This window comes from Acomys minous (genome assembly GCF_964271855.1).
Source record: "Acomys minous genome assembly, chromosome: 5".
NCBI classification, from domain to species: domain Eukaryota; kingdom Metazoa; phylum Chordata; class Mammalia; order Rodentia; family Muridae; genus Acomys; species Acomys minous.
In genome coordinates this window covers 106,636,986-106,660,420 of record NC_140494.1, presented here as the reverse complement: position 1 = coordinate 106,660,420, position 23,435 = coordinate 106,636,986, and the positions used below count along the sequence as shown (strand labels likewise).

General features: G+C 48.4%; 1 long non-coding RNA gene across 2 annotated transcripts; it reads left to right on the top strand.

The window, feature by feature from the left end:
* Nucleotides 1-1,915: 1,915 nt before the first annotated feature.
* On the top strand, nt 1,916-22,009 carry LOC311597975. 2 transcript variants are annotated; one of them, XR_014779416.1, is made up of 4 exons: nt 1,916-2,007; nt 2,851-3,145; nt 15,741-15,939; nt 21,852-22,009. It is a non-coding gene; the product is annotated as an uncharacterized lncRNA (long non-coding RNA). The 2 variants fall into 2 exon arrangements; XR_014779417.1 differs by having other exon boundaries at nt 1,977-2,198.
* Nucleotides 22,010-23,435: the final 1,426 nt, after the last annotated feature.

The following is a 23,435-nucleotide window of genomic DNA, read 5'->3' as shown; positions in this document are numbered from 1 at the left end:
AGAGGCCACACCTTAAACTTGGATCTCACCAGGTCACCAGCAGACCCAGGCACAGGACACTCCCACAGACTATGGAGATGTGGGAGTGTCAGCTGCAGGGAGGTCCACAAAGTGGTTTCCTAATCTAATTCTCAATTGTGATCACTCTCTATAACTGTGGAATGCCAAGGGATGTGTAGTTGGGTGTGACAAGGAGACGCTGTGTGACCACGCTGAGGCCACTTAAACTCTCAGCATCTACAGGATGCTGTTTTGAATGGGAGCACAACTTACAGGGTCAGCGATGTTTGAACCCAATGATGGATGTTGATGGACCAAGTGTGGGTAGATCTTCTGCTTCGGGTTGCAGTCCTGGATCTGATACCCTCACCACCATGGGAAGCCAAGCGGTCGAACCATAGAAGAGAATCTACTGAGCCAGGAGCCCTGGCCTGTGACAACTCAAGTGCGGGTCTGGCAGGGAAGCTTCTGCCCATATTCCGGTAAAGGGCCAGAAGCAACCCACCTTCTGCTCTAGGAAGGCCATGGACTGCGCCAGAGACAATCCCAGCAAGAAGGCAGCCTGGAAACAATAGCTTTTCCTCAGCACTTGGCTTCTAACTCCCCAGACAAGAGTTTCCTCCTTTGCAGATTCACCAATACTCGCCCATGATAGTTACAGCAAGGTTAGTCCTGTTCTGGGTGATGCATCCTAATGTCAGAACATGTTAAGGAACTTGGGTTCCCATGGCAATGAACCTGGACTCCTAGGGTGAGGTTGGTCTACTCCTTTCCACGCGAGCTAGTGCCAGTGGCCCCTATCTCCAAGAGATGTCGAGGAACTGGATGAGGTAATTGATGAATTTATATGACCCTTATAGCCTAATTAGTCTAAAATGAACATAATAACCCTAGCTGTGTGACCTTTTGCAAATTACTTAAACCTTCTGTGTCTCCATTTCCTTATCTGGAAAATGAGAGTTATAACAGTATCCACCTCATAGGGTTAAAGGGGGATTAAACGGGATTAATGGAGGATTATGCAAGTTAATATTTATAAGGCACTTAAAACAGTACCTGCTACACAGTGAGCATTGCATGATTTACAGCTATACCCTCACTGGGATTATTTTTGTTAGCCCAGCTCAAGGAGAGGTGCTAGTCCATTTCGCAGATGAGGAAAGCTGAGCTAAGAGATTGAGTCCCTGGCCTGAGATTTGCACCTGAGACTTTCTGAGTACAAGTGAGGTTTCACGGCCCTCTCTCAATGGCTTCGGTGGCTTTTCCTCTGCACAGGCTGTCTAGGAGGACTCTGGAGTCCCTCTGCAATCAGGTTTCCCCAGGGGAGACAGAGACATTTGCTTCTCCCAGGCAAGAGAGGAGACTTGAGAAAAAAGACCGGCTTGGGATGGCTTTGTTCTGAGATCAGCAGTCCTCCTGAGGGTCTCCATCCGTTGGTGAATTTGGAGGCTGTGGGGTGTGTGTGTGTGTGTGTGTGTGTGTGTGTGTGTGTGTGTGTGTGTGTGTGTTGCAGTAGGGGTGTGTATGTGTAAAATGGGGAGCCCCCTCACCCATATCATCTCCTGGGCTCAGGAGGACTTGAATGGCAAGTCCTTTCAAAGGACCCACTGCAGGTGCTTGGGGGAACCTTCTTCAGCCACCTCCACACACCCTGTCACAGTCAAACACACACACACACACACACACACACACACACACACACACACACACACACTCATACACAGAAGAAATGATCAAGCACCAGGTACCCTCACGTGCTACTTTATATGGCAAATAATTGAACTGTACCCTTGTGGTCTCGGTGAGGAGTTTCATCCATATTCATGCCTCTCGTTTCCTGTGGAAACAACACGCCAGACATCCCAGCCCAACCGCAAGCTGGAAATCTCAAGCACTAACTCAGCGGGCTCTGGGTCCCCATCCTCCAGCTGGGGAGAGTAGATTTCGACTGTGTAACTAGCAGGGAGGCTGCCAGTCCTTGACACTTTCCTGGCTTCCGAACCCCAGGTCCCTTTCTCTACCTTTCTCTCCCCTTCTGCCTTCTTCTCTACTTCCTTCTCGGCTCTCCCTCCTCTCCTCTTCCTCCTCCTCTTCCCTTCCCACTGTTCTCCTCCGCGCGTAGCCTCCTCAGCCTCCCCTGCGTCCTTCCCTGCCTTCCAAGCCTCCTCCAGCCAGCACTGGAAAAGGTCCGGGACCAGGTCTGCGCTGGGAGGTTCAGGTTGCCGCCTGGCTATAATGGGGAGGGGGTGCGGGTGGGGAGCTTGGAAGCCGCTTTGGAGTGTGCGTGTCCATGAATACCAAGCATGTTAATAGGTTAAAGTAAATCTAAAGTAACATTTGAAAGCAGAGAGATGAAAGCAGATCACAGGCCAAAGATCAAACAATCTAGAGCCGCTTCTAAGCCGTTTGCAGCTGGCGGTTATTAGCATTTGAGAGTGAAGAGCATTAGAGGAAGACTGGGGGGGGACAGTTGGAAGGAATTTTTGTTGTGGAGATAAAAACTGAAATAAATGACAGTGGAAAGGGAGAACTAGAAAGAGGCTGCCTCATTTTAAAAACTACATTAAGACACTGGTGGGGAGGAAGCCTGTATTTTTAGCTCCTTGGCCAGCACTGAGGCTTGGTGCTGAGGCTTCAGGCCTCAGGGCTGGGCTGTCCCCTCCCTTTCCCTTCCTAGTCTTCTCTTTTCCACCCTTTCCCTCCTCCTCTCTACCTCCCCCCTCCTCGTTCCTCCTCCCTTATTGCAACACTCTCCTCCCTCCTACTCCTCTACCTCCTCCTTCCCACTGTTCTTCCTCCTCCCTCCCCCAGACTCCTATAATGGAGGCTTCCTGTTATTGTCTCTTCCAGGCATAGACAGAAGGTCTTACCGTGGGTAGAGAGTGGATCAGCATATGGGGAAGAGGTGATGCTAGAGCCAGAGGTGATGCTGGAGCCAGAGGTGATGCTAGAGCCAGAGGTGATGCTGGAGCCAGAGGTGATGCTGGAGCCAGAGGTGATGCTAGACCCAGAGGTGATGCTAGACCCAGAGGTGATGCTGGATCCAGAGGTGATGCTCTTCCTCTGAGCTCCTGGGCACCTCAGGACCATCACCTGTCTGACTGGGGGAACTCTGTCCAGAATATTTGAACGGAGAGAGCTAAAGGTTTGTGTTTTGTTCTCTATCTGCTATCACAGTAGGACTAAGCTTTACTGCCAACCCTGAAAGAAACCCAATCCTGACTTTTATACCACTGAGCAGACCGGGGTCTCACACCCAGTACAGCAGACACTCTTCCCCGTAAACCTGCTTGCCTCCACACTTTTAATTTAGTCAACACCTATTCCCTAAGACGCCGATGTGTGTCCGGCACTCTGCTTGGTGCTGAGAAAGCTGAGGAAGGAAGCTGGCGGGAGCCTGCCTGTGGGGCTGCGCTAAGCTAGTGGGGACAGCGGATGTTAAATACGCAGACTTCAGGTTAGATCTGGGAGGCAGACTGTGATCTCTTAACACGGCTTCCTCGTGGCATGGCACTAATGTGAGGCTCAAGACACCCAAAATCCCACCAAGAAAACGGAAGCAGAGATGACAGAAACGGGGAGGAAACCATCTAATTTGGGAGAGATTAAAAGCGCATGCTCACAGGCAGCTGACTTAACAGATCGGAGAAAGTCCGAAAGGCCAGTGTGAGGGGAAAAAGTATGGGTGGAAAGAAGACGTGCCCCTGGACCCCAGGAGGCCTAAGGAGTTAGAGGGGGCTGGCACGGCAGAGGCTGGGTCTGCAGGTTGTTCACCTGGCCCGCACACACAGGCAAACACCTCCCACCCGCCAACCCCAGGCCGAGTTGGAAGAGCTTTTTCTCAAAAGGTGAATGGAGAGGGAGCTGGAAGGTGCTTTGTAGACTGAGGGGAGGCATCAGACCACCTATGCACGAAGGGGCCAGAGCAATCCCTTCCCCAGCTAGGGTTTCAAACCAGAAGCAGCCAGTAGATGTCTCTCTAAAACCCAGTTGGCTCGAGGAGAGAGACAACACTGATTTGGGGGTGTCCTTCCAAGAAAAGTCAGCTCCCTTTCTATTCATCTCACAGTGCAATATCACCAGGGGATGGGATTTTCTTTTTTTTTAATTTTAATTTATTATAATCTATTCAGATTACATCCCATTTGTTATCCCCTCACTTGTATCTTCCCATTCCTACCCTCCTTCCCTCTTCTACCCTGTTCCCCTCCCCTAGGCCTCTGACAGGAAGGGTCCCTCCCTCCTCCCCCACCATAGGACCTCAGCCTTTCAGATCTCATCCTGATAGCCTGCTTCCCCTTACTCTGTGTGGCTGCCTGGTCTACCCATCAAGAGGAAGTGATCAAATTCCAGGCACCAGAGTTCATGTCAGAGGCAGTCCCTGTTCTCCCCACAACAGTGGAGAATGAGCTGTCCATTGGCTAGATCTAAACAGGGGGGGGGGGGTCTAGGTTCACTGCATGGATTGTCCTTGGTTGGTGCAACAGTTTGTGCAGCACCCCCTCTGGATCCAGATTCACTAGCCTTGATGGTCTCCATGTGGGGCTCCTGAGCCCTCTGGGTCCTTCCGTCCCCCCATTCTTCCATACCACTCTTAGCACTCCACCCAGAGTCCAAAAGCGAATCCCAGCATCCGTCCTGACCCCCAGCTGGTGGCTGCTCACAGAGGACATTTATGTTGGGCTAGTATCCATTTATAAGTGAGTATATGCCATGCATGTCTTTCTGTGTCTGGGTTACCTCATCAGGACGATCGTTTCTAATTCCATCATTTGCTGGCAAATTTCAAGATTTTCTTGCTTTTTAACAGCTGAGTAGTATTCCATTGTGTAAATGTACCACTGTTTCTTTATCCATTGTGGTGGTGCATGCTGGGAGGATTTGCTGAAGAAAGCAGAGGCAGGAGGATCATGAGTTCAAGACCAGCCTGGGCTACACATTTTTTTGTGTGTGTATTTAAAAATACAGATAGGGAATCAGTAATGCTCTCACTTTTTGTTATTGTTGTTAAAATTTTACTTGTTCTAGTTCTATGTGTATGAGTGAATACCTGTGTGCATGTGTGTGTACCACTTGCATGCCTGATGTGTGCCTAAACCAGAAGGTGGCACTGGATTCCCTGAAGCAGGAGTTACAGGCAGTTGTTCATCACCATGACGGGATTTGGAATTGAACTCAAGTCCCCTGGGAGAGCAGCAGGTGTTTCTAACATCTTAGCCATCTTTTAGGTCCCCAACCAGGTTTTCTATTTAATGACTCCTTCACTTGGCAACGGGCAACTAAGGACCTCTTATTCTATATCATATTATATATTATATAATCATTAATGCCACACAAGGAAAGGAAGAGAGAGAACTTAGAAGAAGCTGAGGCAATAGAAGAGTAGAAGAAAACTTGAAACACAGCATTGGCAAGATGGCTCAGTCAGTAAAGTGCTTGCCTTACAACCATGAGGACTCGAACTTAATTGTCAGAAATGTGTGTGTACCTACACACACACACACACACACACACATATACACACAGACACATACACACCACACACATACATATATACACATACCACACATACACACACAAACATACACACATACATACACACATACATACACACACATATATACACATACCACACACACATACCACACATAACACATATACACACATACACACTATACATACATACATATATACACACACATATACACATACCACACACACATACACATACCACACATACACACATACACACCATACATACATACATACATACATACATACATATATACACATAACACTCACACATTTACATAGTGGAATTAGTTTATAATCCCAGTACTAAGTAGAAAGAGACAGGCAGATCCCTGGAACTCTTCTGACCGTTGGGTTATCCTGCTTAGTGAGCTCCAGGCCAGTGAGAGACCAGGTCTCTAAAATAAATGAATAATTCCTGAGGCATGTCATCCAAGGTTGTCCTCTGGCCTCCATATGTATGTGCACACATGTGCACGCACACCCACATATACATACCACGTACATGTACAAATGTACATACATATATACATTGTATATACAATGCCATCACAGAGATAGAAGCAGAGCTTTCACCTGAAATAAAAACACAGTGGATGAGAGACAGAGAGACAGAGAGATCACAGATAGGTGTAGATTCAGGCTATCAAATATGACAATCAAAGCACAAGAGAGAGCTTTTGGCTATTAAAAGTGATAGCAAAAATTCAAAATTCAATAAAAGGTTTGAAAGATAAAATAGATGAAATTTCCCCCAAAAGTGGAACAGAAAGAGAGAGACCATGAGGCAAAGAACGGCAGATAATGGCAGAGAAAATGAGAACATTAAAGTATCAGCTCAGGAGGTTGGTCATTTGACCGTGAGGAATTATAGAAAGGTTCAGAGAAAATGGAGGGGATAATTATCAAAGAAATAATAGAAGAAAATTTCCCCAAGCTGAGAGATGTTGGTCTGCAGATTGAAAGGGTCATTAAAGGTCTAAGGTATATGATGGTGGTGTCTCCAGCGCCGGAGATGAGAGGCTTCTGAGAGCCTGCAGAAAGCACTCTCAAATGATGGGAAAGCAGCTCCTTGGAGGAAAGTACGTTATGGATTAGCTGATGCATTTGCTCAGCTGGCACATAAGGATGATAGAAATCTCTACCTCTGTTAAATCACAGAGAGAGACAGAGACAGAGACAGAGAGAAGGGGGAAGGAGGGAGGGAGAGAGAGGAAGAGAGGGAGAGAGGGAGAGAGGGAGGGAGGGAGGGAGGGAGGGAGGGAGGGAGGGAGGGAGAGGAATGTGTTGCTTAGCAAAAAAAGCTAGCTAACCAGAAATGAGGAAGAGAAAAAAGTTATTCAAGAAGGACCATTCCACAGTGCTGTCTCAGGAAAAAAAAAACTTTTTGTTTATTGTGTATGAAGACGATACTGACTGAAGTTTTTAAAAGTGTGATGTAAGTATATTATAGGAAGGAAAACAAAACTATGAGCTAAGACCCTTTTTTAAAAAATTCAGGGTCTTACTTTGCAGCCCAGGTTGACTTAGACTTCACTATCTAAGTCATGGCAATCCTGTGGCTCAATTTGAGCTAAGATTTGAGCCATAATAGGAAGTCAGTAGATAAGGTTAAAAAAAAAACTGTTCACTTATATTTGATATAAGAGGAAGAGACAGAGATAAGGGCACACAGAAAGAGGGACACCCAGAGAGAATGCTCATCAGTGGCCACCTGCTTCCTGAGGTAGCAACTGGCACTCTCTGAGGTGCATGAGAAAGCCCTTGGGTAATGGTGCAGTTCTGACCTTGTGGCAGTTTGGTTACATAGTCGGATGTATTTATCTGAACTCATGGATTGGTACACTCACAGCCTACTCATTCCAGTGCCTGCAAAATTCATCTCAAAAGGAAAACAAAACAAAATGAGCCAGAAGCAAATATTGACCTCTAACGAGACCCAATGTGAAGCTTCTGAAGATAAAATACATTTGTATCTCCAACTGACTGAAGTGCAGCAAAAGCAGGGTAGATGGCTGGGTGACTAGGTGTGGGGTGAGTGGATGGATAGGTGGATGGATGGGTGGGCGGGTAGGCGGGTAGATGGATAAGTGGGTAAGGATATGTGTAGGTGGACGGTTGTGTGGATAGATGGACAGATGAATGGGTGGGTAGATGGGTGGGGGAAAAAAATCTAGCTAACAGGAGAACCAGCCAAAAGTTGGAAGTATTGTCTCTAGAAAGTGGAAAAAGAGGTATTCCAGGCCTGGTAAGTTTCCAACAAAACCTTATGATATTACTTGATATTTCAAACTTGTGGACAAGTAATTTTGGTTAAAGCACCGATTTGCAAAAGGAAAGAGGGCTTTTAGATTGTGATGTCTATTAAGTTACTTGAAACACTTGCACAAAAGTGGACAATTTCATGTTTGGTGACTGTAATGAAAAGCAAGAGCAAGAGGGCACGGTAGCGAGAGGTGCCTGGGGCTCAGTAGCTGAGAACTCTGGAAGGCTCCTGTGAGTTGGGAAGGGTAGGTTCCAGACAAACACACAAAGAGTCAGAGGGGTCCAAGGCTGGACTAAGAAGGGCACCGGGCCAGCTGTACAGTGGAGCGGGGAGAGGAAGAGGAGAAAGGGATGCTGGGTAGATGGGCAGAGCTCTGGGCTCTGGGTAGACGGCTTGGGCACAGTGCAGCCCAGAGGAGCCCTGTGCTATTTGATAACAGTAACTAACACTTGTTTGACTTCTTCCAGTTTTACTTTGTGTTGATAACATTTCTGGAAGCTTCCCTGTGTGCCGGAGTTGCAAACATTGGAAAAGCGGCATCAAGGCCTTGTGGTGGTACCAGATGTGAGGGGACGCCCAGGGCAAGGGCTGTCTCTGTCTGCACCCAGCTCCTTCCATCCATTTGAACTTGGAGTCCCTGCCATGTGTTTTAACAAAATCATTAACTCACATATCTCCACTAATGGTACCAAGGGTCATTTCCTGAGAGGGCATTCAGGAAGCCTGGTCCTTGTGCCTCCAAAAGACTAAGATCTTCAGAGAGTATGTCAGGCAAGCCTTTTCTTGCCATGGATAGGAAGAAGTTGAGGGCAGGGACTGGCATCCAGATCAGAAGGGAGAACCTGTGAGGGACACAGGGACTAGAGCAGCCTTCTGGGTAGGAAAGAAGAAAAGAGCCCAGAGACAGAGGAGGCTGTAGAGCAGCTGGGGGCACAGCTAGAGATGTTCCCACTTTAGGCTCAGAGTGTAATATGCTGGTGTGAGAGACAGCTATGGGCCTTTGGCTGGCAAGCATCCATCCCTGTGACAGAGAGTGCCACCAAGCAGGGGCGCCGTGGGCTCTGGCACAGAGCTGGCGACTGCCACTCTGGAGGTTTTTATGCTAATGCTACTTGTCAAGCCATCAGCTCTCAGGGCAGCTGGGCCTGACAGGAAAGCAGCTGGGTCCTCTGGGCTTTGGCTTCCCTTGAGCCTCTGCCAGGTCCTCAGAGATGGCCCACACAAGTTCAGGGCTGACTTTCTAGAACAGGAGGAGCCAGGAAGCAGATGCTGTGCAGGGAGACACTTGGGGCGTTCAAAGGGGAGAGGAGATCATCGGCCTCCTCCAGAACTTCACCTCATAAGGCTCCATTCCCCCACCTAGAGCCCCATCTATCTAATAGGATATCAACTTCTAGAATGTGTGATGCAACTGGGTTTTCCCGATGGGAGGGTACCAGTCAGCCTTCCTCCCCTTAAAAAAACAAACAAACAAACAAACAAAACAAAACAAAACAAAACAAAAACTGAGATTCTAAGAAGGAGGAAAAGAGTTTGGTAGGTTCAGGTCCAAGGTTAAGATGGACCCATTGCCTTGGCCTTATGGGGGCGTGTCCTGAGGTGGGGGCGTGTCCTGAGGTGGGGGCGTGTCCTGATTGGCAATGAATGATGTGAAGTGTGGTGGAGCTGATTGTTTAGCTTGTGGCCAGAAATAAAAGAAAGAGAAATGCGGGAACCATGGAAGGCACAGCCACCAATGACTATGGACCTCTCTTGAGGCTCTAACACCTAAAGATCCACAGATTTCACACACACACACACACACACACACACACACACACACACGGCCATCCTGGAGATGTAACCTTTAATACATGCACTCGGCATCCAAACCACACTTAGAAGGTCATGGCAATTTTATTCTAGATCATCTGGTTTGGCTCCACCGTCCTTGTCTGGGTCGAGGGAAGAGCCTGTTGTCACTCTCGCCTGTGTGTGCTTAGGCAAGTGGTCTCCCTCACCCATGGGACCAGTGTCCACCTCATGCACTGTGTGTAAACGGCACAAGTCTAGGTGTACTCATCTAGGAGATTCACAGGCTGCGCCCCCTTCACCAGGCCCTGGTAAGCGGTGTGGTCCCTGACATTAGAGAAAAGGCATTCTGATGACGAAATGCATGTACTTCAGATCAAATGGCCCAGAACTTGGATGGGGAATGCCTAATAAAGAATGGGGCATCTGGGCCGGGCATGGTGGCGCACACCTTTAATCCCAGTACTCAGGAGACAGAGGCAGGAGGATCTCTGTAAGTTCGAGACCAGCTTGGTCTACAAAGTGAGTCCAGGACAGCCAAGATTACACAGAGAAAAACCAAAAAACCAAAAAAGCCAAAACAGAATAGGGCATTTCCAGCTGTCAGCATCAATGGCCTCGCCTGGGCTTAAGACCTGTAAGGTCCCTGAGAGCATCTGGAGCTGAGTGGTAGCAGGGTTCCTGGGGGAGGCGGGTGGCCGGGAATCTGCTTTCTGCCATTTTCCATGGGAGTTGGGGGAAGGCAAGGTGTCTTGTAAGCAGAGCAGGCTGAAGTTGGAGAGTCGAGATCCCCCCCCTGCTACTCCCCAGGTCAGACTCCCCCCTCCCACCTCTGAGCTTGAATAGGGATTTTCCCCATCCCAAGTTTCAGGTTTTGTTTTTTTTTTTTTCACAAATGAACTGGGTTCCATGGTCCTGAGGCTTCTGTTTCTAAAGCCGCTGCTGACCCTTCCTGTGTAGTCATCCCGCAGGAACCTCAGCGTTGTGAGGGGGAGCCAGATGGGATGCCACCCATAGGTAGGACCCTGGGGAACACCTACTGGCACAAAGGCAGATGTCTCCTCTGAGATGTGCAGGGAAGTTTCCTATAATTGGTTTATAGACGGTTCGCTCAGCATTGTGTCTGGCCATAAAATACACTCACTTAATAGTCTCCAAGGAGCTGCGAAGCCTCCCAGGCTGTAACTCCAAGCTTCCCACTCCTCCTGACTGGCCTGACACCTTGTTTGGTGACTCTGATTTGATTTTGATCTTAAATCTACCCTAAATGCCTCGGAGCAGTTGCCTCGGGGAGGGAGGGAGGAGCAGGGAGAGGCCTGTGGGGCCTGAGAATTATGACTCAGGCCCATAATAACGGAAGGGATGACTGCTCGGCACGGCCCCTTCTAAGTCACCCCTGCGGGGATTGCTGCTACCCCTGCGGTGGTTTGGGCTGGCAGATGGAGAGAGATGCAGGGAGCAAGGAAACATGGGAAGTCCTTCACCTGACCTGAGTTCCTACTATCTGGGACTCTAGTGTTCTGTGCCAGCCTTCTGGGAGTTTGTGCCTTCTGGGTGGCCTCTCAACCCTTTCTGACAGTATCTTCCTCTTGTAGGACTCTGGGAAGTTGGTCTCAGAAAGCTAGTGTGTCTCTAGGGAGATGACTTGGTCTGTAAAGAGCTTACTGGGCAATCCTAACAACCTGAGCTCCAAGCTCCAGAAACCAAGTGTCTTAATCAGAGTTAACTGTTGGTGCGAAGAAACACCGTGGCCAAAGTAACTTGAGGAGGAAGGGGTTTATTCGGCTTATACTTCAGGTCACATTTCATGATTGAAGGAAGGAAGTCAGGACAGGAACTCAAACAGGACAGGAACCTGGAAGCAGGAGCTGGTGGAGAAATCATGGAGGAGTGCTGCTTACTGGGTTTGCTCAGCCTGCTTTCTTATAGAACCCAGGACCACAGGCCCAGGGATAGCACCACCCACCATGGCCAGGGCCCTCTCCCATCAATCACTAATTAAGAAAATGCCTTATAACTGGATCTTATGGAGGCGTTTTTGAATTGAGGTTCTCTCCTTTCAGATGACTCTAGCTTGTGTCAAGCTGACATAAAAAACTAGCCAGGGTGTCAAGTAAAACGCCAGGCGTGGTGGCACATTCCTGTAATCCCAGACAGCCGTTCTATTTGAATTGGTGAGATTCAGCTTCAGTGGGAGAGCCTGCATATGCACACACATTTACACACACCTGAATACACATGTACACACTCACTTAAACACACACACATGTATGTTCCAGCACTTCATGTGTGTGTGTGTGCACATGTGCACAGAGCGAGAATATTCCAAGAACTTGAACCTCACCATGTCAGGGATAACAGGTACAGGTGCAAGTATAGTGTTTTGAGAGAAGAGGAATGTCTACCAGATAGACACTCCACTGGGACGGGGAGGTGGGGGGCAAAGGTCAAGTTGCTACCAGCTCCCTTTCTTGGCAGATTAGACCATAGCAACTGCTGGTCAGCGGTGAGGCTCCCCGTCATGTGCACCTCCAGAATATGGAGCAGGTTTCTGCTCCAGGAGTTTTTTCCTCACCAGACCTCTATGCTCCCTCTCTTTCCTCTGTGAACCCCTTTCCAGTCTTCCTTTCAGAAACAGATGACTCCCACCATAGATTTGGGTTTAACTTTTGGAGTGTGAGGTAGATTCGTGCCATGGTTGAAGTCATGAGTTCTAGAGTCGCAGCGTCTTGACTTGAACCTCATCATTTATGATCTTCCACAATGAGCCTCACCTCCCTGTGGCCCCGGTTACTAAGCAGTAGAAAGCAGAATGCATACTGGAAGCATATGTGGGAGTGTCATGGTAAGAATCGTTCATACAGAGGCTACAGAGCAGGAGCCAGTGCCCACTAAGAAATCAGCCATGTTAGCTGAGGCTCTCCCCTCATTGGTTGGGGGGGTGGGGTGGGCAGGAGACAATGTGGTAAAGAGCTCGGAAAGTAGACTGGATGTTGGTCCCTCAACTGGATCATGTTTCCAAGGCCTCGGAATGAGTGAATGAATCAATGAGCAGAGCATGGCAGCAGCAGGAGGCAAAGCTGCTTATGTCTTAGCTACCCTCACACACAGCACTTCACTGTTCTATTGGAAGGCGTCTATCAGCATCATGGGTGCTAACGGCGGGGGGGGGGGGGCACCAGGCAGTGGAGGCTGGGAAAGGCCACACACCCTCCCTTGGGTGTGCACTTGGGGAGCATTGAAAGACACTCGTGCCTGAAGGCTGCCTGTGCTGAGGAAGACGGTGTATTTACTCAGACTCAACCCTTCTAAGTACCAGCACATAGTTGGGGTTGCCTAGGACACACAGATCCTTGAGTACCAACCAGTAGATCATGTCATCCACGCTAAGGATTTGAAAGTGTCACAATACCATAGTTTGTGTATATATGTTTATGTATGTGTGTGTGCGTATCTGTGTATGTATGCATGGGTGTTGTATGTATGTATGTATATATGTATATATATATATGTGTGTGTGTGTGTGTGTGTGTGTGTGTGTGTGTGTGTGTGTGTATGTATGTATGTATGTATGTATGTATGCATGGGTATTATATGTATGTATGTATTCAAACAGGAAAGCCAGGCTTCGTGGTGCACACCTCTGATCCTACCACTTGGGAGGCTGAAGAAGGAGGTGGCAAGTTAAGGACAGCCTGGGCTACTAGGCCAGTTAAAGGCTACCTTGGACAACACTGGAAAATTTCTGTCTCAGAAAATCCAAGCTAAAAACTAAGGGGCGTGGTGATAAGGAGAAAGTGAGAGAGGGCCAGGGGAGTAGAAGAAAGAAAAAAGGGAAAAAGGGTGGAAGCAGGCAGGCAAACTTGAGAAAGTAAATAATCTTACCCTTCACTTTGGGAGGGGGGACCAAAAGCTGACAGAGGCGGCAAGCCTTTCCTGAGTTCCCAGAGCCTCTCTCCCAGCTCCATGGGGTCCCTGTCCTCACCGTTGCTGAGGAGCAGGGGTCTTTTCCCTAGATTTGATGACCTAGAAGGAAAAGTTGCCCCTGCATTCAGTAAACAACGTTAGCCAAAGCCACACTGTAGAATGCGAGAAACTGGACACATAAGGGTTTCTGACCCCCAGCCTTCTGCCCCCTCCTGTCAGGAGACCCAGTCCTAGGCACTGGAAGTTCTGTAACTGAGTCATGTAGACAGATGTTGCTGCGCTGCCTGAGGAAAGCCTGCACCCTTGAAGGTGCCTGCGGAGAAGCCAGCCTTCCCCAGAACCTGTGTCAGCCAGCCACACAGAACACAGCCCAGCCAGAGTGAAGCCTCCAGCGCCAGGGAGGCTCTGAGCTGGTATCAGGAGGATTTTCATAAACACAGCAGCCTGTGTCGGGGCAGCCATGTGGAAAGTTGCAATATAACCCACTGATGTCATGTGGCAGGGGAAACGATTTCCAGCGGCAGTCAGCTGCTCTCTCCAACCTCGGTGGGAAGCAGAGCGCCAGGCAGGGTTCTGAAAGAAAGGGAGGTTGGGGGGAAACCTCAGCAGCAAAATCCTTCCATTCTGTGATCCCAAGGAAGGCTTCGGGAGCATGTTGAGCCCAGCTTGGCTTCTGGGGCACCCCAGGCCCCACTCCAGGTGGTCCACTTTTCAGAATCCTGGGTCACAAAGATTTTAACAACCTGCCTCCTCCACATTCCTCTTTGCAGCCTGGCCTGGGCTAGTCAGTGGGCCACAGAGCCCTTCATTCCTAGCCCTGACCAGACACTCGCTCTCCTGTTCAGTAAAAAAAATTTTCACAGCTGGTTCTGCACATATCTGTTTGCTCCTGCAGAGAGGCAGGTGGGCAGAAGAGGGGAGTGGGCCACGCCCTGGCCTTCTCTGTGGGTGTCTCAGGACGTGGCCTCGCTCCCCTCTCTCCCTGGCTGGCAGACCTTGCCTGGGTCATTGAACCACTCCGGGCTGCAGTTTGCTCATTTTTAAATGGGGGAAAAAGGCAAATAAATGTCATTTAAAGGTCCTCTTAGCTCAAAATGTCTTCTTTTGTGGCTATTTACACATAAGGAGCCACACAGACGTGCAGACTACAGAAAGGATGCTCCGTAGTTTTATATATGGGTTTTTTTTAAGGGGGTCCTTAAAATTACAAAATGTGTCAGTCTTGTTGCACAGAACTTGGAAACTAAGAGAAAGCTTTAAAATAATTACTGGGTGTGCTATTTTTAAAATTCTGTTTTATTTATTTATTCCTTGTGTGTGTGCATGTGCAATTGCAGCGCATGTGGAAATCAGAGGACAACTTTCAGGAGCTGGTTCTCTTTTTCCGCCACATTGAGTCCCAAGGATTGAACGTACATCACCAGATTTGACAGGCAGCCATCTCGCTTACCAACCAGCCCAACTTGGTGATGTGGTTGTTGTTGTTTTCTTTAATATAGAACACATTTGATATGAAAAGGTAGAACTATTGAAGTTCAAGGATAAAGTTGGGGTCAAGGGAGATTGGGGACAAGGACCAAGGGACAGAAGGGGACAGGATCAACCAAAACTAAATATGTGTGAAAATACTATAAGGAAACCTGTTACTTTGTAAGGTAATTTTAAAAATAAAATTTAAAAACATATACCTATTTTCTAGTAACCCAGTGATGATCCTCATTAACCTGTGGGGCTTTTGTTGTTCTTTTATTCTCACTATTTTAATTGTATGTTTTCCAAGACTGTTAGCCATGTGGAATGTGTTAAGTCTTTGGTCTTTGCCCACCGATATATATGTTTCCTTTAAAAATACTGCCCTATAATAATATTCTTATGTAGTCTGTACTCTAATCATTTGGAGTACGTTATAACTATTTTCTTACATCAATATTGTTTTATAAATGGCACTTCCTTTTATTTCTGCTTTGTTCTCATAATTTAAAAAAATACACTTCTCTATTTATGAACTTATTTTGTGCATGTGTGCGTGTGTGTGTGTGTGTGTGTGTGTGTGTGTGTGTGTGTGTGTGTGTGAGAAGGTGCATGTGTGGGAGTTACAGAATAACTCTGGAGAGTTCTCTCCTTCTACTCTGTTGGTCCCAGCCTCAAACTCAGGCTGCCAGGCATGGTGGCACACGCCTTTACCTGCTGAGCCACTTTACCAGCCCTTGTAATTTTTTTTAAGGTTCAGACAAATCCCAAATAAAGAAGTACAAATGGTGGCAAATACATGGAAAACACCAGCCTCAGCCATAATCCAAGATGAGGAATGAGATGGTTTTACACATCTGATCATCATTGATCTTTCTTTAAAGTCCACAAATTGCAGCTTGCTTGTTACCCAGATGACGAAGTAGACTGTTCTCCCTCTGCATGGCTAGCAGGTAAAAACCTATACAGTTTTATCTATCAAGGTATAAACTGTGTATGATTGTTCATTTAATAGTTCTCGAATTTACCCTATGGGAATAATTGCCTAAGTCGGAAACAGTACCAGCACAAGAATGTTTGTGGAAGCCTTATTTGTAACAGCAAAGTTTTATGTGCATGCCAATCAATAGAAGAGCAATTCAGTAAAACATGAGACATAAAAAGAGAGAAGTAGTATGCAATCATTAAAAATGATAATGTGGCTCTATACTTATTGACTTGGAAAGATGTCTTTGGCATTTTGTGGCATAAAAGGGAAGGCGGGGGGGGGGGGGGGGAGAACAGATACCAGAGAGCAGTCTGCAAAGCCCAGCTTCTTTATGGGAAGACATATGCACAGATCTGTCCGCATCCTGCAGAACAAAATGCCTGAAGTGTTGCTGGCTTATTTAGGAGGGGCTCGAAATTTGCAGTCTGGCTAGAGTGGGAGGGGGGCCTGTGGGGGTAGCGTTGAGCTTTCACTTTGAGACTAACATTTGCTAACCAGCCAGCAGGGTTTTCTTTTGTTTCTCAGAATGTGGGTTCATTTAGGACAACAAGAAGGGGGACACTGCAGGAGCCTGGGACACCCCCGCCCCATCTGCTGAACGCGTAGACCAGAACGTTAGTGGTGATTATCTCTTAGATGTGGGGTTTGAGTGATTTTAATTTCCGCTTTAATCTCCTGCTTATTATTTAAATATTTCACAGAACAATTCATATAATGTTTGTTGTTTTAAGAAAGATTCGCAAGCACTGGGGCTCTGTGCTTTGGGTTTTGTGTTGATAACTCGCATAGCAGAGATTCTTACAGCCTTGTAATTGCATTCCTCCAAAGAACTTTGATCCTCTCTCGGCAGGTAGGAGGTGTCTAGGTAACAGGAGCTTCCACTCTGAGACCATCTAGCCAGCACTCCATAAATGGAGCATCCCCACCATTGTCAGAAGGACAGTGGCCCCCGACTCCCCTGCTTGGATTGTCCATGGCTTCTTCCTGGGTTCAGATCCGCCACCACTCTCCTTTCACTTTTGTTCCTTTGGTTGTGATTCTGCACCAAGTGCTCCATGGATATGGAAACTCTTACCACCACCTCCACTCCTAACCTTGACTCTGTGAACCCTGGCAGCCTCCTCTCTGGCATCCGACCTTGCTCTGCCTTTCATTTTGGACTTGACAGGTCCTTGGTCATTTCAGGACAATCCCGGGGTAACTGCCTTCTCCGGTATTCAAGCCAACAGTTCCCATGGCATGTACCAAGTTCTCACTACGTACAGGATCCCTGGGCTGGACCCTCGGGGTGTAGAAACAAAGAGCCTAAGTCTCTATTCTCATGGGGAGGCTCAGTATGTTAAAGACCACTGTGGTGTCATGCAGTTGACACTGTAAGGTTGTAAGTACCAGGCCCTGGATATCATCTTGCTCAACACTGTTATTATTACCCTTTAATATGTGTCATTATTGTGCCCTTTCCAAAGACCAGGAAACTGAGGCACAGAGGGGTGACTGTCAGGAAGACCAAGAATTGGAACCCAGGTCGCTTGGCCCCTGGGGAATCTGTGCTTTAGTGTTAAGTTCTAAGAGGCAGAACTGCTGGGCGCTGCGTTGGGCATTTACCCAAAGAGCTACGGAAGCTCTGCAAAGTGAGATGTGAGTTCTTCTGGCTCAGATTCCTGGCTTCCTTCTGTGAGGATGGGGGAGGGAGGTGATGTGTGTGGGTATGTGCAAACATGTGTGTGCACGCATGTACGTATGTGCATGTGTGTACACGTATTGTGCCCAAATGAGCATGCAAGTGCATGTCAATACAGATGAAAGACAAAGGACAACCAGAGGAGTCACACTCTTCCTCAGGTGCCATCCACCCTGCTTTCAGACACAGCGTCTCTCACTTGGCCTGGAACTCACCAATTAGGATGGCCTGCCAGAGTAGCAAGCGCTGGGATCTGCCTATCTGCCTCTCTAGCTGTGAGGAGACAAGCTCCTATCACCATGGCAGGCTTTTTGTGTGGCTGCTAGGCTCAAACCCTGAGCGCTTCCTGCCTTAGCAGTCTTCCCAGACTCTTGGCTCTACACTACTCACCTCTCAACAAACTGCGCTCCGGGAAAGCACTGACCCAGACTCTGCTCACATCGCCTCAAACCCAGCCAGAAGATGAGGTGCACAGAACCATAGCTATGCCCGGAGCTATCCCAGTGGGCTCTGAGGTTTGCCAGTTCTCTCTGTGAGCACCTCAGTCAGAAAGGAAGCTGATGAACAGGACAGCATAGACCCTTTGTGTCCACAGATAGCTATATCTTCCACAATAAAGGTGTTCTAGGGAGGCTTTGTCTAAACTAAATGTTTGCACATTGTGTCCCATTTAGAATATATTGGAATTGCCAGCTGATGATACAGTAGCATTAACTGTCATTGGGTGATTCTTATGTACAGGGAACTTTCTTGTGATAATCATTTAATTCTTAGAAAATGAAAGCACAGCCAATGAAGAAACTCAGCCCAGAGACTCACCACACCTGACCAAGGTCACCCAGCTAACAAGAGGCAGCTGACTCTTAAAGGATTTCTCAGCCAGTTTTTAAGCAAACAGACTCTGGAAGATTCAGGTTTTCCATGCTTTGATTCACGTTTTCTGAAAAGGAAAAAAAAAAGACGGGCCACTTTTTCCCTCTCTTTAGGTCTTCAGACTTTAAACTAGGCTGAGGGGGGGAAAAAAATCAATGTTTGAGAGGATTTGGCAATTTATAGAAAAGAGACAGGGGCGAACCAGTGTCCTCCAGCAGAGGGCGACCTAGAGCTGCCCTGCCAGAACTAAGCAGCGTGCTGGCTCATAGCAGTGTCAGCACCTTCGTGGTCCAACTCTGGACCCTCGGGGTTGGTCAAGGGAACTGTGTGAGACCCCCAGAACAAAGTCACTAGTAAGCCTGGGCAGTCGCTACAAAGGGAGCTGCATAAAGGCGGCTCACGCTCTATGATACGCAGCTTTGGTCGTAATAAACACTGCAGCTGAATATTCCCGTGGGGCCTTCCTAATGGAGGAGATGGATACACTCCAGCGCAACCCGCGGGTTTTCACACGCAGCTCTGACTAAACTCCCTATAAAATCAATCCCGCCTTTTCTCCAGCTGTGACAGGGTGTTCTAATATTAATCCACTCTCCTTGTCGGCCACCCCCCACCCCCACCCCAACAAAGGCTTTAATGATCTTTAGCCAAGAATAAATAATACCACATACTCAAGCAGAGAATGCCTGAGCCGAGGAGACTGCTGCCTTTAACCACTGCCACATTGGGCCCCTCTGTCCCCTTGGGCAGCTTTCTTCTCTCCTACAGGTAGGGATGCAAAAGGGACAAGCGCCCCCTCCCCCCCCCCGCCCGCGCCCACCACCACCACCACCAAGGAGGTGGGGCAGGATGGATGGGAGGGACAGGGCCAACCCCGAGTCCTCATTTCTACAGTCTTCCCAAGTTGCTCCATTGGGACCTCAACTTCTTGCCTCCAATCCTACGGGGCCCCAGGATGTCGCCTGGCTCCAGCAGCCCAGCTTCTACCTCGGCTTCCTGTGTCTTGGGCGTCTCCTCTGTACTTCCGATATTTCCTTTCTAACGGGAAGCTGGGTCTGGAGAGAGGAACCTAGGAGCCAATGGAGCAAGTTCAAGTGCTTGGAAGCCTCCAACCCAGCTTGCTCGTAACTTACAACATCCCATTCTTTCTCTACTCTTCTCTTGCTCCTTCCTGTCCAGTCGCCTTCCCTGGGCCCTCCGGTCCCAGAGAGAGGCAGATGGGAATCAGTCTGGCAGACAGGTAGAGGGGAAGAGTTGGAGGTTGCCATGTTGGAGTGAGTAAATACCTGGGGTGTTCAGAGGGTCTAATTGACAAAAGCCTCACCCCTCCTTTCTGGATCCTTCTGAGTCCAGAAGGCCCAGTGGTGTTTATGTGAGCCAAGCAGGAGCCCTATACTGCCTTTGGAGAGATTCTGGAGGCTTATTTCCTAGCACCGAGCTGCCCTCTGCATCAGTTAAGCTGCCTGGCTACATCTAAACCTCCCAGCAAACTCCATCCAGTGACAGAAAGGGTAGAGCCCAGAGTTTAGCCTCTAACTCAGAAAACAGCCCAAGCAGATCCAGCCAAGGTCTTTAACCTTGCATACAACTAGCTCTACAGAGGTGCATGTCCTTTGCACCTGGTAGGAGGGGCAGAGGAGGGGGTGTGGTGATGGGTCCAGAGGAATGGTCCTTAATGGTCCTAGACACGTGGGCGATGCCAAAGAAGACTGCCAGGTGACTGTACTCTCTCAATAAAACTTGGTTTGTCCATTTGTTTCACATTACGACAAACATTTTGCCTAAGAAAATTACAGACAAAAATATAGACGGGGGGGGGGGGGGGAGGGGGGGGGAGGGGGCTCTGCCTTCATCAACCCATGGCATCTCTCACTCTATCTTTCCCCTTTAAAGTGTTGACCCATGGCTTTGCTTTGGACTTGCTCCAATGCCCTGCACATGCCCTTTGGCCTGCAAGAGCCCCGTTGTGAGGTGCAGAGAGGGGTTCTACTGATGACTTATTGGGACACTGGGACCAGTTCCTAAAAGCTTGTCCCTCCAATTGCTCATCTACAAAAAGGAGATAAGGGCGCTGCCCTGGGGCGATGACGAGGGTGCGTACTTCACTTACAGAATAGCTTTCATGTACTCTTTCACAATTTCAAACATGTAAACCATGTGTCTCGGTCACATCCATCCCTCAACTCTCTGGGACCAACTATGGTTGTCTCACTAAAGGAACATGGTGCCAAACTGCTTTCTAAGTGTTTGTGCTTATGCCCCAACCTTAGCCAGAGAAGCCTCTCTCTGCGGTCAGCAGTTAGTGCTCCTCATGACTCATCAGAGGACTGAGGACAAAGGACTCTTGAGTGCTTAACCCTAAATGGGACGTTTATATCAATTCACTGCCTCAAGGCTCAGGGAACATGGAAGAAAGGGAGAGGAGTATAAGAGCCAGAGGAGGGGAGGATACAGTAAGACGCTGTCCTTTAGACACTGCATGGCTGCTGGACTAACAGCCTCACCGCAGCTATTATTACCTGCACAAGACTTGTACGTGATTGCGCCAACAAGACCAGGCGACAATCCAGAAGGCGACACTAACTGTACTCATTAGGTTAAAAAAAAAATATTTCAATGTGCAAAATACTTAGAATAGTGCCTGCTAGGCAGGAAACAGGCAGTGAGAGTAGAAATACTATCGCTAGTAACATTGTTTTAGTTATTTGATCTAGCTCCCCATAAGGAATCGGACGTGTGGACTCTTGCTTCTTTCCCAAGCAGCTGAAGCTACTCCCTGGAGTAGCTTAAGCACCCTGCTGGGTCTCATGTGGGAGGGTCCGGTGTCACCATGGGCAGAGTCGAGCATCGCCTTCCTGGGACTTAATCTTCATTGAGGTGAGAAAGGCCTGACAAGCCCTCTGTGAGGTCTTGCAACCCGTGGGTTCCTTTTGGGTTGGTATAACCAGTTTACCAGATACAGCTCAAGGTGGGGAAGGGTCACTTCGGCTTCTGCTTTCAGGGAGTCTCCTTCCATAATGGTGGGAAGGCACATGTTGTGGACACAGGATTGAATTACCATTATGGAGGACCGGAAAGCTGAGAGCAACTGAAACTAGGGTCTGGACTACAACCTTCAAAGGCCTGTGCCCAGTGATCTACTTCTGCCAGCCTCATGTCATGAGGCTTCCCGGCTTCCGAAAACAGCACCACCAGCTGGGAACAAAGGTTCGCTGTGTGAGCCTGAGGGGTGCATTTCGGATTCAAACCACTACACAGCCTGTCTACTTCCGTGCTGGTGTGACATGGTAACAGGCACCTCTTCTTTGTCCCTTTTCCCTCAGAGGCCCATGCAGGCTGCTCTGTCCTTAAAAATTAACCTCTCGGGTAAGAACAAAGGACAAGGCATGAAGCCCAGCGGATGAGCCTCCCTCCATGCCGGAGATCTCTCTAGCAGGTAGCCCAGGAGGACAATTCAAAGCAAATCAACAAAAATGTTGAGAACCGTAAGTTCCCCGGCCTCTACAGAAGTCTCAAATCCTACCCCTTTCTCTGCAGCCCTGTCTACAGATGCTCCTAACGCCGCAGTCCCAGGGGTTCCTCCTGGAGAAGGGTCCGGCTTACTAAAGAGTGCCTGCTTGCCCAGCCCTTGTAGAGCCCGTAATGCATTCCAGCTTAAAACAGTAGATTACCAGAGTGTTCTTGGAAGGAAGCCTAGCTATCCCCAGTTCCCGATGATAATAACAGCCCACATTTGTTTGGTACTTGTTCCCAACATTTTGCTAACTGCTTTTAATGCATTATCTCACTTAATCCCCATAAGACTCCAGCCAGAATACCCACAATCTCCATTTCACAAGTAAACCCAGGGCTTGGCGAGACTGTGTCATCTGCCCAGGACTGGTGGCCTGCAGCGTCTGTCACCAAGGTGACTTGAATCTAAAGATGGACAAAATGTCCTTTGCTCTAAATAAACACCACAGAGGATCTCCTTTTGTTTTCTGTAGCTATTTTTCCTAGAGGGAGCCTGACATCATTGTTAACCTCCGTGCCAAGTTTAAAGGTGTTCAGCGTGCCCATGCGTGCTATGTAACCCTTACTGGGGACACCAGGAAATAGAAAGGAGAAGGAAATGGCACCCAGCAGTCAATCATGGTCAAATGGCTAGAAAAGTCACAGAGCTGGGACCAGAACCCAAGTCCTCTCAATCATGTCTTGTTTCTAGAGCATTCAGCTGCCTTTCTGCCCTCCTTAGCTGAGGCCAGAAACCATGTCTCATGATTATTTTTTGTGTGTGTGATATTTGGCACCCAGGATCCAGTGAGGCTTAGAGCATGCAGTAGGTGTTTACTGAATGCCCAGTATCACATCAGCGTCAACTTAATGCAGTTTCTTTAGCAGCAAAGGCTGAGAGAAATACAAACTGTTTCCATACAGGCCAAGTCTGTATTTCCCTGGCCCCGTGCTCTCTCAGCCTTCTCTGCCTAGCCCACCTATTCATTTACCTTCCTTCCCTTCCTCCTAACCCAAGACTAAATCATGTGAGAACTTAACATCATACACAAGAGCCCCAGAGAGACAGCCAACGACCGAAAGGCTTGCGATGGCTAGCTCTTGATTTCCAATGCTCGAGGCTTGCTTTCTTTCAGGCACAGGTTAGGACTACTTTCCCACCACCTGATGATACCTGTCTCAGGTTGAGGGGTCCTTGGGATCACAGATTAGAGGCAAGTGGCTTGGGCAGACCTCCTCCAGCAGTGGCACATCAGGGCGCTGGTAACTATGCATTTTTTTTATCGAGTAAGCGAGTTAATGGGCATGGAAAACACACACAACTTGTCAGCCTGTTAGTTGCTGCCGTTGCCACAGAGGCTCTCCCGCCTCGGGCGCAACTAAATTGCTCATCCGCTTGCTGGCTTCCTCCATTC